The sequence below is a fragment of the Apodemus sylvaticus genome, chromosome 14 (assembly GCF_947179515.1).
Source record: "Apodemus sylvaticus chromosome 14, mApoSyl1.1, whole genome shotgun sequence".
NCBI lineage: Eukaryota > Metazoa > Chordata > Mammalia > Rodentia > Muridae > Apodemus > Apodemus sylvaticus.
Window position 1 is genome coordinate 41,232,857 of NC_067485.1, and position 14,452 is coordinate 41,247,308.

At 38.8% G+C, this 14,452-nt stretch overlaps 1 non-coding gene across 1 annotated transcript; it reads left to right on the plus strand.

The window, feature by feature from the left end:
• Nucleotides 1-318: 318 nt before the first annotated feature.
• LOC127665321 (U6 spliceosomal RNA) lies at nucleotides 319-425 on the plus strand. The gene has a single exon (XR_007973367.1). It is a non-coding gene; the product is annotated as a U6 spliceosomal RNA (small nuclear RNA).
• The last annotated feature ends 14,027 nt before the right edge of the window (nucleotides 426-14,452 follow it).

Below are 14,452 nucleotides of genomic sequence, written 5' to 3' on the forward strand. Positions count from 1 at the left end.
TCTCCATGTGCCCCTTCAATACTGTTTGCACTACATAGGAGATTACCCACCTGATAAGCTTTAAGATAAGCAGTCTGTAATAGCATGCACAAGTGAACCCACACTTGATCTTTCTTGCAATACGGAAAAACAAGAGAGGCAAAGGAGCCAAACGATGTGTGAGATTCTAGCCTCTTGATTAATCACCTAATGAGGAAAAAGATGAAGAAAGTAGACCTGCCATTTTACACTTACACTGGGCTTTGCAACGTCATAAAATGAACGTCTTGACTTTCACTGTTCTCAGCCTCAAATGCTCTTATTATAAAGCAAGGGTCTGTGCTCGCTTCGGCAGCACATATACTAAAATTGGAACGATACAGAGAAGATTAGCATGGCCCCTGCGCAAGGATGACACGCAAATTCGTGAAGCGTTCCATATTTTTTTGAGAACTTTGCTCAACAGGCTGAGGTCATGAAAGACGAAACACAAAAATCTCTTAAAGAAATACAGGAGAACTTTGGTCAACAGGCTGAGGTCATGAAAGAGGAAACACAAAAATCTCTTAAAGAATTACAGGAAAACACAAACATGCAAGTGAAGGAGCTAAGCAAAACCATCCAGGATCTAAAATCAGAAGTAGAAACAACTAAGAAAACTCAAAGGGAGACAACTTTGGAGATAGAAAGCCTTGGGAAGAAATCAGGGGACAGAGATACAAATATCAACAACAGAATACAAGAGATAGAAGAAAGAATCTCAGATGCTGAAGATTCCATAGAAACCATGGACTCAACAGTTAAAGAAAATGCAAAATGCAAAAAGCTTGTAACCCAAAATATCCAGGAAATCCAGGACACAATGAGAAGACCAAACCTAAGGATTATAGGCATAGATGAGAGTGAAGATTTACAACTTAAAGGACCAGCAAATATCTTCAATAAAATTATGGAAGAAAACTTCCCTAACCTAAAGAGAGAGATGCCCATGAATATACAAGAAGCCTACAGAACTCCAAACAGACTGGACCAGAACAGAAATACTTTCCGTCACATAATAATCAAAACACCAAATGTTCTAAACAAAGAAAGAATACTAAAGGCAGTAAGAGAAAAAGGCCAAGTAACATATAAAGGAAGACCTATCAGAATCACAGCAGACTTTTCACCTGAGACTATGAAGGCTAGAAGGTCCTGGGCAGATCTCATGCAGACTCTAAGAGAACACAAATGCCAACCAAAACTACTATATCCAGCAAAACTCTCAATCACCATAGATGGAGAAACTAAGATATTTCATGACAAAACCAAGTTTACCCAATATCTATCCACAAACCCGGCCCTAAAAAGGATAATAGGAGGACAACACCAATACAAGGAGGGAAACTTCACCCTGGAAAAAGCAAGATAGTAACCTTTCATCAAACCCAAAAGAAGTTAAGCATTCAAATTTAAAAAATAACGTCAAAAATGATAGGAAGTAACAATCACTATTCCTTAATATCTCTTAACATCAATGGACTTAATGCCCCAATAAAAAGACACAGACTAACTGAATGGATACGTAAACAGGACCCTACATTTTGCTGCTTACAGGAAACACACATCAGGGTCAAAGACAAACACTACCTTAGAGTAAAAGGCTGGAAGACAATTTTACAAGCAAATGGTCTCAGGAAACAAGCTGGAGTAGCCATTTTAATATCAGATAAAATTGACTTTCAACCCAAAGTCATCAAAAGAGACCCTGAGGGACACTTCTTGCTGGTCAAAAGAAAAATACAAAAAGAAGAACTGTCAATCCTGAACATCTATGCCCCAAATGCAAGGGCACCCTCTTTCATAAAAGAAACTTTATTAAAACTAAAAGCACACATTGCACCTAACACAATAATTGTGGGTGACTTCAACACTGCACTTTCCTCAATGGACCGATCAGGAAAACAGAAACTAAACAGGGACACAATGAAACTAATTGAAGCTTTGGACCAATTAGATTTAACAGATATATATAGAACATTCTATCCTAAAACAAAAGAATATACCTTTTTCTCAGCACCTCATGGTACCTTCTCCAAAATCGACCATATAATTGGTCACAAGACAGACCTCAACAAATATAAGAAGATCGAACTAATCCCATGCCTCCTATCTGATCACCATGGAGTAAAAGTGGTCTTCAATAGCAACAGAAACAACAGAAAGCCCACATACACGTGGAAACTGAACAATACTCTACTCAATGATACCTTGGTCAAGGAAGAAATAAAGAAAGAAATTAAAGACTTTTTAGAACACAATGAAAATGAAAACACAACATACCCAAATCTATGGGACACAATGAAAGCAGTGCTAAGAGGAAAACTCATAGCCCTGAGTGCCTCCAAAAAGAAAATGGAGAGAGCATACATTACCAGCTTAATGACACACCTGAAAGCCCTGGAACAAAAAGAAGCTATTTCGCCAAGGAGGAGTAGAAGGCAGGAAATCATCAAACTCAGGGCCGAAATCAATCAAGTAGAAACAAAGAGAACCATACAAAAAATCAACAATACCAGGAGCTGGTTCTTTGAGAAAATCAACAAGATAGATAAACCCTTAGCCAGAATGACCAAAGGGCACAGAGAAAGTATCCAAATTAACAAACTTAGAAATGAAAAGGGAGATATAACAACGGAAACTGAGGAAATCCAAAAAATCATCAGATCCTACTACAAGAGCCTATACTCAACACAACTGGAGAATCTGGAGGAAATGGACAATTTCCTTGACAGATACCAAATACCAAAATTAAATCAGGACCAACTAGACCATCTAAACAGTCCCATAATGCCTAAAGAAATAGAAGGAGTCATAGAAAGTCTTCCAACCAAAAAAAGCACAGGACCAGATGGCTTCAGTGCAGAATTCTACCAGACCTTCAAAGAAGAGTTAACACCAATACTCTTCAAACTATTCCACAAAATAGAAACAGAAGGAACACTACCCAATTCCTTCTACGAAGCCACAATTACGCTGATACCAAAGCCACACAAAGATCCAACAAAGAAAGAGAACTTCAGACCAATTTCCCTTATGAACATCGATGCAAAAATACTCAATAAAATTCTTGCCAACCGAATCCAAGAACACATCAAAACGATCATCCACCATGATCAAGTAGGCTTTATCCCGGGAATGCAGGGTTGGTTCAATATACGGAAATCCATCAATACAATCCACTACATAAACAAACTCAAAGAACAAAACCACATGGTCATTTCATTGGATGCTGAAAAAGCATTTGACAAAATTCAGCATCCCTTCATGCTTAAAGTCTTGGAGAGAACAGGAATTCAAGGCCCATACCTAAACATAGTAAAAGCAATATACAGCAAACCGGTAGCCAGCATCAAACTAAATGGAGAGAAACTTGAAGCAATCCCACTGAAATCAGGGACCAGACAAGGCTGCCCCCTTTCTCCTTATCTTTTCAATATTGTACTTGAGGTACTAGCTCGGGCAATTCGACAACATAAGGAGGTCAAAGGGATACAAATTGGAAAGGAAGAAGTCAAACTATCATTATTTGCAGAGGACATGATCGTCTACCTAAGTGACCCAAAGAACTCCACTAGAGAGCTCCTACAGCTGATAAACAACTTCAGCAAAGTGGCAGGTTATAAAGTCAACTCAAGCAAATCAGTGGCCTTCCTATACTCAAAGGATAAGCAGGCTGAGAAAGAAATTAGGGAAATGACCCCCTTCACAATAGCCACAAACAGTATAAAGTATCTTGGGGTGACTCTTACCAAACATGTGAAAGATCTGTATGACAAGAACTTCAAGACTCTGAAGAAGGAAATGGAAGAAGACCTCAAAAAATGGGAAAACCTCCCATGCTCATGGATCGGCAGAATCAATATAGTTAAAATGGCCATTTTGCCTAAAGCACTATACAGATTCAATGCAATACCCATCAAAATCCCAACTCAATTCTTCACAGAGTTAGAAAGAGCAATTATCAAATTCATCTGGAACAACAAAAAACCCAGGATAGCTAAAACTATTCTCAGCAACAAAAGGAAATCTGGGGGAATCAGTATCCCTGACCTCAAGCAATACTACAGAGCAATAGTGTTAAAAACTGCATGGTATTGGTACAGTGACAGGCAGGAGGATCAATGGAACAGGATTGAAGATCCAGAAATGAACCCACACACCTATGGCCACTTGATCCTCGACAAAGAGGCTGAAAACATCCAATGGAAAAAAGATAGCCTTTTCAACAAATGGTGCTGGTTCAACTGGAGGTCAGCATGCAGAAGAATGCAAATTGATCCATCCTTGTCTCCTTGTACTAAGCTCAAATCCAAATGGATCAAGGACCTCCACATAAAGCCAGACACTCTGAAGCTAATAGAAAAGAAACTGGGGAAGACCCTTGAGGACATCGGTACAGGGAGAAAGTTTCTGAACAGAACACCAATAGCGTATGCTCTAAGAGCAAGAATTGACAAATGGGACCTCATAAAATTACAAAGTTTCTGTAAGGCAAAGGACACCATCAAGAGGACAAATCGGCAACCAACAAATTGGGAAAAGATCTTCACCAATCCTACATCAGATAGAGGGCTAATATCCAATATATATAAAGAACTCAAGAAGTTAGACTCCAGAAAACCAAACAACCCTATTAAAAAATGGGGTACAGAGTTAAACAAAGAATTCTCACCTGAAGAACTTCGGATGGCGGAGAAGCATCTTAAAAAATGCTCAACTTCATTAGTCATTAGGGAAATGCAAATCAAAACAACCCTAAGATTTCATCTTACACCAGTCAGAATGGCTAAGATTAAAAATTCAGGAGACAGCAAGTGTTGGAGAGGGTGTGGAGAAAGAGGAACACCCCTCCACTGCTGGTGGGGTTGCAAATTGGTACAACCCCTCTGGAAATCAGTCTGGCGGTTCCTCCGAAAACTGGGCACCTTACTTCCAGAAGATCCTGCTGTACCACTCCTGGGCATATACCCAGAAGACTCCCCACCATGTAATAAGGATACATGTTCTACTATGTTCATAGCAGCCCTATTTGTAATTGCCAGATGCTGGAAAGAACCCAGGTATCCCTCAACAGAAGAGTGGATGCAAAAAATGTGGTATATCTACACAATGGAGTACTATTCAGCCATTAGAAACAATGAATTCATGAAATTCTTAGGCAAATGGATGGAGCTAGAGAATATCATACTAAGTGAGGTAACCCAGACTCAAAAGGTGAATCATGGTATGCACTCACTAATAAGTGGATATTAACCTAGAAAACTGGAATATCCAAAACATAATCCACACATCAAATGAGGTACAAGAAGAAAGGAGGAGTGGCCCCTGGTTCTGGAAAGACTCAGTGAAACAGTATTCAGCAAATCCAGAACGGGGAAGTGGGAAGGGGTGGGTGGGAGGACAGGGGAAGAGAAGGGGGCTTGCGGGACTTTCGGGGAGTGGGGGGGCTAGAAAAAGGGAAATCATTTGAAATGTAAATAAATTATATCGAATAATAAATTAAAAAAGAAAAAAAAATTAAATATTCCATTAAATATTGATCATACTTCAAAGCATCTCAAAAAAAAAAAAAAATAAAGCAAGGGTCTATATGTCCACAAGTATTTGCAGATCCTCATCCCATGCCTTTTCCCTCATTACTTCCAACTTCTGGTAATACCATCTTGCTCATCAACTCACCTCTATTGTGTAGTGCTAATTTTATTTAACATAGTGATTTCGAGTTCCACAAATGAAGACAATGACGGATTTCATTCTTTTATGGGTGAATAGTATCCCATAGTGTTTATGTAACACATTGTCTTTATCCACTAATTAGCATACAGGGGAGGGAAATGAACTGAGTACATTAATGAGCTCTGTGTTCCCAGGTTTACTGTAATACTTTCCACAACTTAGGGGAACAGTAATAGGCCAGAAGTCGTGGTGGAAACAGCAGAGTGGTAAGGAGCAGGCTATATCATGCATAGCCACAGAGTGAAGAACACACATGCATCATTGAATGTTTGGAGGATAGATGTCTCTGACAGTGGCTTTGGTGACCATAGATATGAGATCCTATGGCTATTGCTGTGTGAAGCCTCACCATCTCTAGAGCTTTGTAGGGAGGAGTGCCCAAAAGACTGTTTTGTCAAGAAATCAGTTCTCTACTAAGATCAGAAGAGGAGCCAGTGCTTGCTGCATTCTGCATACTGAATACTGCAAGCTGTTCATGTTGTAGCTTTGCCGTTGAAGTCTCTGGACACATAACTTTGATGTGTGTGAGAAAATCTCCGGTTTACAAAAATCAGGACATGCTGATTGTAGGCTACCTGCGACAGCAGTCAAAACACATGTCTGTCTTTTAAAATATTTGATAATTTTATACATGAGTATACTGTATTTGTATCATTATCTCCCTTTTCCTCTCATGGTCCCCCACACCATTTATCACACACACACACACACACACACACACATACACACATACATATATAAATACATGCAAACACATACAACACATACATACACACACACACACACACACACACACACACACACACTCACATGTGTTCACAGGTTTGGAGCCTTATGGGATTTCTTTCATCTGCACTGGAATGTTGTTAACTGGTATTGCCATTGAGTAGGTTTTGCTTTATGGAACCAAATTTTTGTGATTTCATGAATGAAAAGTCACTGTCCTTTATAAAACACACTAGTGCTATAGCAGAGTTCCTAGTTCCATGGATATTATAGCAATTTTTCCACCTCTTCTTGAATGTTTCAGTTGTATTGAAGACATACCATGTTAGGTTGGGTACCTACAGCCATTTGTTCTCTGCAGTGTGATGAGAAAACAACTATATTTCTGTAATAGTTACCAACTTCTACAGAAGAAGAAGAAGAAGAAGAAGAAGAAGAAGAAGAAGAAGAAGAAGAAGAAGAAGAACAACAACAACAACAACAACAACAACAACAACAACAACAGTAGCAGCAACAAGAAGTTTCTTTGATGAGAGGTGTAAATTATACTTCTCTGTCATATAAAAATGAGTATTTATCACACAGTTAGGAATTATATTGGCTTAGGAAAGTGGAGATGGAGTTTCTCTCATAGGTTCCATGACCCTCCAGTCTCAGGTAATTGCCGAGTTTAAGGTACCAGGCATGAATTTCCTCCTACTCATTAGGTTTTAATCCAATCAGACATCATAAGTGCCACTATAACATCCTTGGGAATATTTTGCCATGCTGGCCATTGTTTTGGTTTGTAGGTGTCACAGCTTGGTAGGAAAATCGATATACTTTCTCCTTTGGAAGCTTGCATAGCATCTTCTGACACTATGAAAGGTAGTCCTCTGACAGGAGGCTTCCATGTGAGTACCAGCTTGATTCCTCCGTGTCTTGTGCCCAGTGTGTGTGAAGTCATTAGCAATAAAACCTTACCTCTGAGTTATAGTAGGCAGCCAGAGATGATAGTAATACCCTCTATTGTTTTGGGCAAAACATCATTTCTACATTTACATTATTTGTCTGAGGCATTTTGTTAAAGTGCTGGCAATTCTCATAAAGCACTGCTGTAGTGTGGCCTTTGCCATCAGTACTGCAATGAAGAGCTTGGAAGATGAACATGTTCTTGCTGATATCAAGACAAACTGAAAGGAAGAGGACAAATCTCCAACACAGCAGAATTTTTTGCCTAGAACACTAAAAATTGTCTTTGCCAAAGACTATAATGTAACTACAAATCCCAAACTCTTTACTACCACAGCTGGGGCTCATCAGCAAGAGGGAGAAACTGTTTTAAATTTGGACTAGTGTGATGCGAACATCTTTAAACTCGTCATAATTAGTGTTGCAATGATCATCCAAAGTCGATTGTTTACTGTTTCTAATCCAGGGTACATTGTGAACTATATACTTTGAAAGGTAAATGGCTTCCACAAAATCTTACTACTGGAAGTAACTTCCTCTGGATTTCTCTCAGTTCCAATAAATGATGGAGAAAGTGCTGTATTGCATTCAATAACCTGTCACTGATAGCATGTAGGTTGTTTGGTAATAAGACGAGTCTAGTATGCCTGGATGGAGTAGGGTTATCATTGCTGACAGCTCTTTAATGTGTGTTCATGGGCATAGGTACTCAATCAAATAATAAGTGACAAAAAGTGATTCAGAAGCCAGTGCTTGGCAAGTGCTTCTGTGTCATGAATCCTGGGCATTGAACAACCTGGGGCAGATTTGGCAAAAATGTAATGAAGACTCCCAGGTGGTTTCATCCAATTTCTACAACATAGTTATGATTGTCTTCAGAATAAAAAATAATGGCTCTCTCAGTGACCTATACATTTTGGGATGAATACACAGTCTCATATACTGACTTGTAAAATGTGATTCTGATTCCTGAACAAGGTTTCTGATTGAGGAAGAATGTATTTTGGGCTGCCATCATGAAATCTGGTCCCTCTCTGTTGAGTCTGCAAGAGGATTTCAGTTGAAGGTTTTTCCTGTTGTCCTTTCTGACTGATCTGGACTGAAATGATAATAATATGATGGCCTGGGTAGGAATTCAACACATTTAACTTAGAAATATTCACAGCTTACAAACCCTACAAGCCCAACTCAAACACCTATCCTGAAGTTATTTATAGTTCTATAGCAGTTAGTGTAAAATAGTTCAATTGCCTCTGAGAGTCCAGTGAGGACTGTTTGTTATATATACCAAAGAGCCAAGTTCAACATTTCCTTGGATCCAGGGTAAAAATAAACAAATAAATAGACAGATGTATAGATAGATACTGACAGTCTTCTGTATGACTGTGCTGCTAGATTATGTTTTATGTGCAAAATGCATTTATAATATACATAGCCATATAATGTCAAAAGTAATTTCAAATATAAACAGAAACGCTAACAACCTGAGTGCTGTAAAACACCCCAAATTTCAAACAGCGGGGGGTGATCTAAGAAGATAAGTTAGTTCATTGAGTATGAAACTATTTATAATGTGCAGAACCCATATGAAAACTCAGACATGTCTGAACACAACCATAATCCCAGCACCAAGGGCCAGAAGCAAGGCATATCCAGCATCTTCCTGCCTAGGCAGCTCTGAACCTCCATTTCACTGAGAGACTATCTTAAAAGAATGAATAGAAAGCAACAGAGGAAGATACTCAACCTTGTCCTCTAACCTCTCCTCTCAAGTGCATGCCATCTATATCCACACATACACATATGCACGACATACTGAAGGAAAAGAAAGAAGACCTTCAAACAATGGGGTGGAAAGGTTACAAAACAAAAACAAACAAAAACTGCAAAGACAAGAAGGATAGTGTGGTAATTTGAATGAGATGAGAACCATAAATCTGAGACATTTGATATGGTCCCCAGTTGGTGGTTGTTTGGATGGGCTTAATGGTGTAGGCTTGATAGAGGGATTATGTTACTAGGGGTTGGTTCTGAGCTTTCAAAACATTCATGCCATGACAAGTGAGGTCTCTCTGCTTCTTGTTTGTGGTTCAAGATTTGAGCTCTCAGCACCAGAGATATAATAAGCTCCTAGCCGCTGTTCGCTCTGCCTGCTACTTATGCCTCTGCTCTGACATCTTTGCTTTAATTGCCTGGAACTCCAAACCCAAAATGAACTGTCCTTTCTGTGAGAGACCTTGGTCTTAGTATTTCATCAAAGATAGAAATTAGCGTGTGTTGAACTGATAATACACAGGACTTGATATGCAATTTTCCATGCACAATGTCCATGAGATATCAAAGGGCTTGTGAAGTTCTTATGATCTTCCACTGAATTATTTTTCATGAATTTCTATTGAATAGTTGTTGATGTAGATGATATTAAATATACTTTTGGAATCTGTATGACATATTTTGACTAAGTCCAAAAAAGTTACAAAATGAACTTCAGAACATTTTAAATGAGGATGTGAGTCACAGGCAAGTCATGTGACTATGAGATAAAAATTTGCTGCTGATGACATCCTGTTGGCGCCATTGATAGCTGAATTCTGGTGAATGTTTGTGTTAATGAGTAAGAAGAGATCCATTTTATTTCATAGCTGTTTAAGCAATAAAATTCTGTACTGAATAATCAGCAGACTGAATAAATGTGCCCTTAGGTATGCACGGTGGGAATTTTTTTCCCACAGGTCATGGGAAAAGCCACAGGTTAAATAAGAAATGTAGTTGAGCTCTCCTTAGCAACAGTCTAATTTTATATCCTTCCAAATGCACTACCACAGTCATGTTCTCCTGAGAGGAATGGAGTTATTTCTGTCTTGAGTTCCTGTTTCTAGAATCCAGTTTTGCTAGAGTTCTATATTCAGTGCACAAAAGTAGGACACCTTCTGCAAAAATAAAGAGTAGCTCTCGTTCCTAAGAGCTTATCACCCAAAGGCACTAGTAATGTGAAATGTTGAGTAGCTACACAGCAGCAAATGGCAGAAAACTAGTTGGTATTTTTAGAGAACATAATTTCCCCAGAGAGAAAAAGATTAGTAAATTCAAACTAGAAACCCAAGTCTAAAAGGGGGTACTTTCAGGATGAAGGCCATTATTTGAGCTGTGGATGCTTAAAGAGACAGAATTGGTCACCCCTGACAGTATTTTGAGGGAGATACAAATGGTTATTTACTCATTCCAGATAAAGTACTGATGACAGACCAAGATAATGATAACATAAAAGTTCAACTTGGTGACCCAGTGGTTTCATTAGAGTTAGTCACAAGAGTGTGGGTGAGAGGTTATCTGCAGGACCAAGAATGACTCAGAGTCAGCTATTCACCCCAGAATGGAGTGACAGCTCATGAAAACATGAAACCTGGAACCCTACATGATTTGTAGGTAGCTTACCAGGATGCGAATTCTTCCTTCCTTGGCAGTCTTTATTGCTTATATGGACGTCATTGCGGAGGGACAGGCTTGTACATAGAACACGTTTCTGGGATTTCCAGAGTTTCTGGGTTGTTTACTTTCAGCATCATAACTTACCTCTCTTTAGAATCTTAAACTTCCTGTGTCTTAAGGGGGGCTCATTTTAGAGCTGAATGAGCTTTCCTACAGGATGGAATATTTCATTTAGAAGGCCACTGCTACACAACACTGGAATGTCCAGTTAGGGCCTCATTGCTACCATGTCCAGGCCTGAGAGTAATATCTACTCTAAGAGAGTTTCATATCTGTGTCTTAACATGTTGATATATTTGCTGGGAGAAGTTAGTTAATATTAAAGCCTCTCATGATGTCATTTTGTCATCCTGACTGCTAAAAAGTCATCCTGACTGCTAAAAAGCACAATGAGAGTGACAGTGTACGTTAATATTCATGTTAATATTAATATACCCTCTGCTCGCTCACTCTCTCTTTCTCTCTCTCTCCCTTCCTCCCTCCCTCCCTCCCTCCCTCTCTCCCTGTGTGTGTGTGTGTGTGTGTGTGTGTGTGTGTGTGTGTGTGTATGTTTGCCAGTTCCCTTGGAGACTGAAAGTTGGTATTAAATTCCATGAAGCTGAAGTTACAGCCAGTTTTGAGCCAGTGAATTGGGTACTTGGAACCTAATTCCTATCTCTGCAAGAACAGCAAGTGCTCTTGAACCAGTGAGACCTCTGACCAGTCCTGGTGGTTATCTTTCTAATGTCTGAATACTTCTGAAACCACCATTGTTTCATACTACTGAAACTTTCCATTGTTAGATATTATGGCTGATTTGGTGGCTTTTTTTTTTTCATTTTCTGCAGCTTTGATGATAAGTTTTATAAATATATTTTTATATTGTTTCCTTATGATACATGTCTAGGAGTTGAATTTTAATAGCTAAAAGAAATATTTGTAATTTTATGATTTTTATATCCATCGCCAAACGTCTATTCAAACATTTAGAATCAATTCACATTGCTAGTGGTGACATAGGAAGAAGTAGGATCATTGCTCATTCTGTCTTCCTTTTATAAACTAATAAGACAAAACATAAACTTAATTCACTAAGCAAGCATTCATTCAAAATCAGCTATAATCTGCAAATTGGGGAGGAGGTGAGAGTGTGTCGGGTAAAAGGGCATACACGTGGAGGCAGGGGGTGGGAGGAGGGAAAGGGAATCGTTGGGGAGGAGGGCTTTGGGGAGGGGGAAATTGGAAAAGGTTTTACCATTGGCAATATAAATGAAGAAGATACTCAATAAAAAAAGATTAAAAAATAAAAAAAAAAACTGTCAATAACAACAAAAAAATCTGCAACTGTTCAACCTGGAAATGCAAAAGTAAATAAAGACGCCATTAAACTTATACTCAAGGATTAAGACTAATTTTTTTACCAATAACTTCAGAAACTCAGGAGCCAGAAACATGTGCAATGAGAGCACATATGTATTTGCCAGACAGATTTTTTTTTAAACGGATTCAAGTGGTGATAGCTCCTTGGCTTTCTGTGGTGGCATGTAAAGTATGTCATTCTGAATCAGTTGTCAACGCCTTTGTGAAAAGGTCACATTTATCTGTTCGTGACGCCCTACAAACCGTATTCATAAGCTTCGTAATGTTTCCAAGATAAGACCATCCATTTGGGGCCTAAGCCATCTTTCTTTACAAATTTTCAGGTAAAAAGAAAAGTCATTATTTCTTCTGATGCACCAGAAATCATGTGTTGTTAAAAAAAAAAAGAAAGAAAGAAAGAAAGAAAGAAAGAAAGAAAGAAAGAAAGAAAGAAAGAAAGAAAGAGAAAAAAAACAGCAAAATCACCACGTGCTGGTTTAGCCTGTCTAAACCACTAAATATGTAATTAGGTTTCTTGCAAAAAACCTAAATGCTTTGTGTTTCATAAAGTGCTTTGAAACACTTTCTCCCTCCATTCCAGACTCCCCATATAGGGCTACAAGCCAGCCCCCCTCCAGAAGCTAGAGCTCTGCTTCTAGCACACAGCCTTCTCAGATTGTACTCCCATCTATATATCATCTTGCTCAACCATGGTACATATTTCCAAGTCCAGCTCACAGCACCACACCATGCAGTCAGTCTTCATGGTTAAGGATACAGTTCAACTGGTAGAGTGCTTGCCTGGCAGGCACAAGGCCACGAGCACAATCCTCTGTAACAATGGCCGTTGGGAAGTAAAGGTAGAGGAAAGAGGCTAACAAGCTTAAGGTTTATTGGGACTTTGAGGCCAGCATGTGATATATGAAACAAAAGAGCTCTGTCTCTTATTATCCAGGCCACACTGATTGTCTTTGTTGCAGAACATTAATAGTATACGATTCATAATTTTATTGGGGCTTCTTTAAACTGTTCACTACATTTATTTTTCTTAAAGATTTACTAATTTATTATATATGTAAGTACACTGTAGCTGTCTTCAGACACCCCAGGAGAGGGCATAAGATCTCATTATGGAAGGTTGTGAGCCACCATGTAGTTGCTGGGATTTGAACTCAGGACCTTCAGAAGAGCAGTCAGTGCTCTTAAGCACTGAGCCATCTCTCCAGCCCCTGTTCCCTACATTTTTATCTATCTCACTTTTTTGCATATCTCCACTAACTATGCCTGGCTGATTGAAACAGATGGTAAAAGTTTGTGTCACCCTTCAGAAACCATTAGTCTGTCAGAAGCACGCGTTTAAAGTCAATGGAAATTTTAAATTCGAAAGTGCATAGTGCTAGAGCAATGAAGAAACAGGAGGACTCTAATATTTTAACAATCTGACATGAGATATTTAAATACATAAACTGTGTATATTGAGGCGCCTCCCCCCCCCCAAACACCAAGGAGAAAGCTCAGTAAAAGCTACTGAGCAGCAGTGCTTGGCAGAAGCCTTATAAAGTCCTTAGATAAAGCTCACCACTGTAGGGGAGTGGGGAGCTAGCAAACAAGAGAGCAGAGAGCCTCGCTGAGAACACCGTTCCCAGCTACGAGAACTGAAGATGTGTATAGACACACAATGTAAATGAAAATTCGAGTCGTATAACTGAAGACTGATTCATCAAACAATGAAATATGTATTTTAATTATACCATCTGATAGGACTTTTATGTCAGGAAATAGATTCTACATATCACATTATAAAGTCCTTTAAGGATGCCTTGTGGGAAATCTATAAACTGCACTCGTATACAAGCAATGAAAAGATTTCTGTGGCTACAGATCACTTACCTTTCCTAGACCCACAAATATATGGTATGTATTATATGTTCATATTTAACACGCATATATACCAATAGGTTCATATATGTATTATTCAACATGCACATGCAATCTATGTAAAGCACACCATCTATTCGCCCATGCCTTTCACTGTTGTTCTTTTTATTGCTGAGTAATATACAGTGTCTGAATCCCCAGGTTTGTTTTATTATTCAGTTATGGGTCATTTTAGTCATCTCTAGTTGGAAAAAATACAGGTAAAGCAGCTGTCAATATTCACATATCTATCTTGTTGTGTTATTCTTTCTTG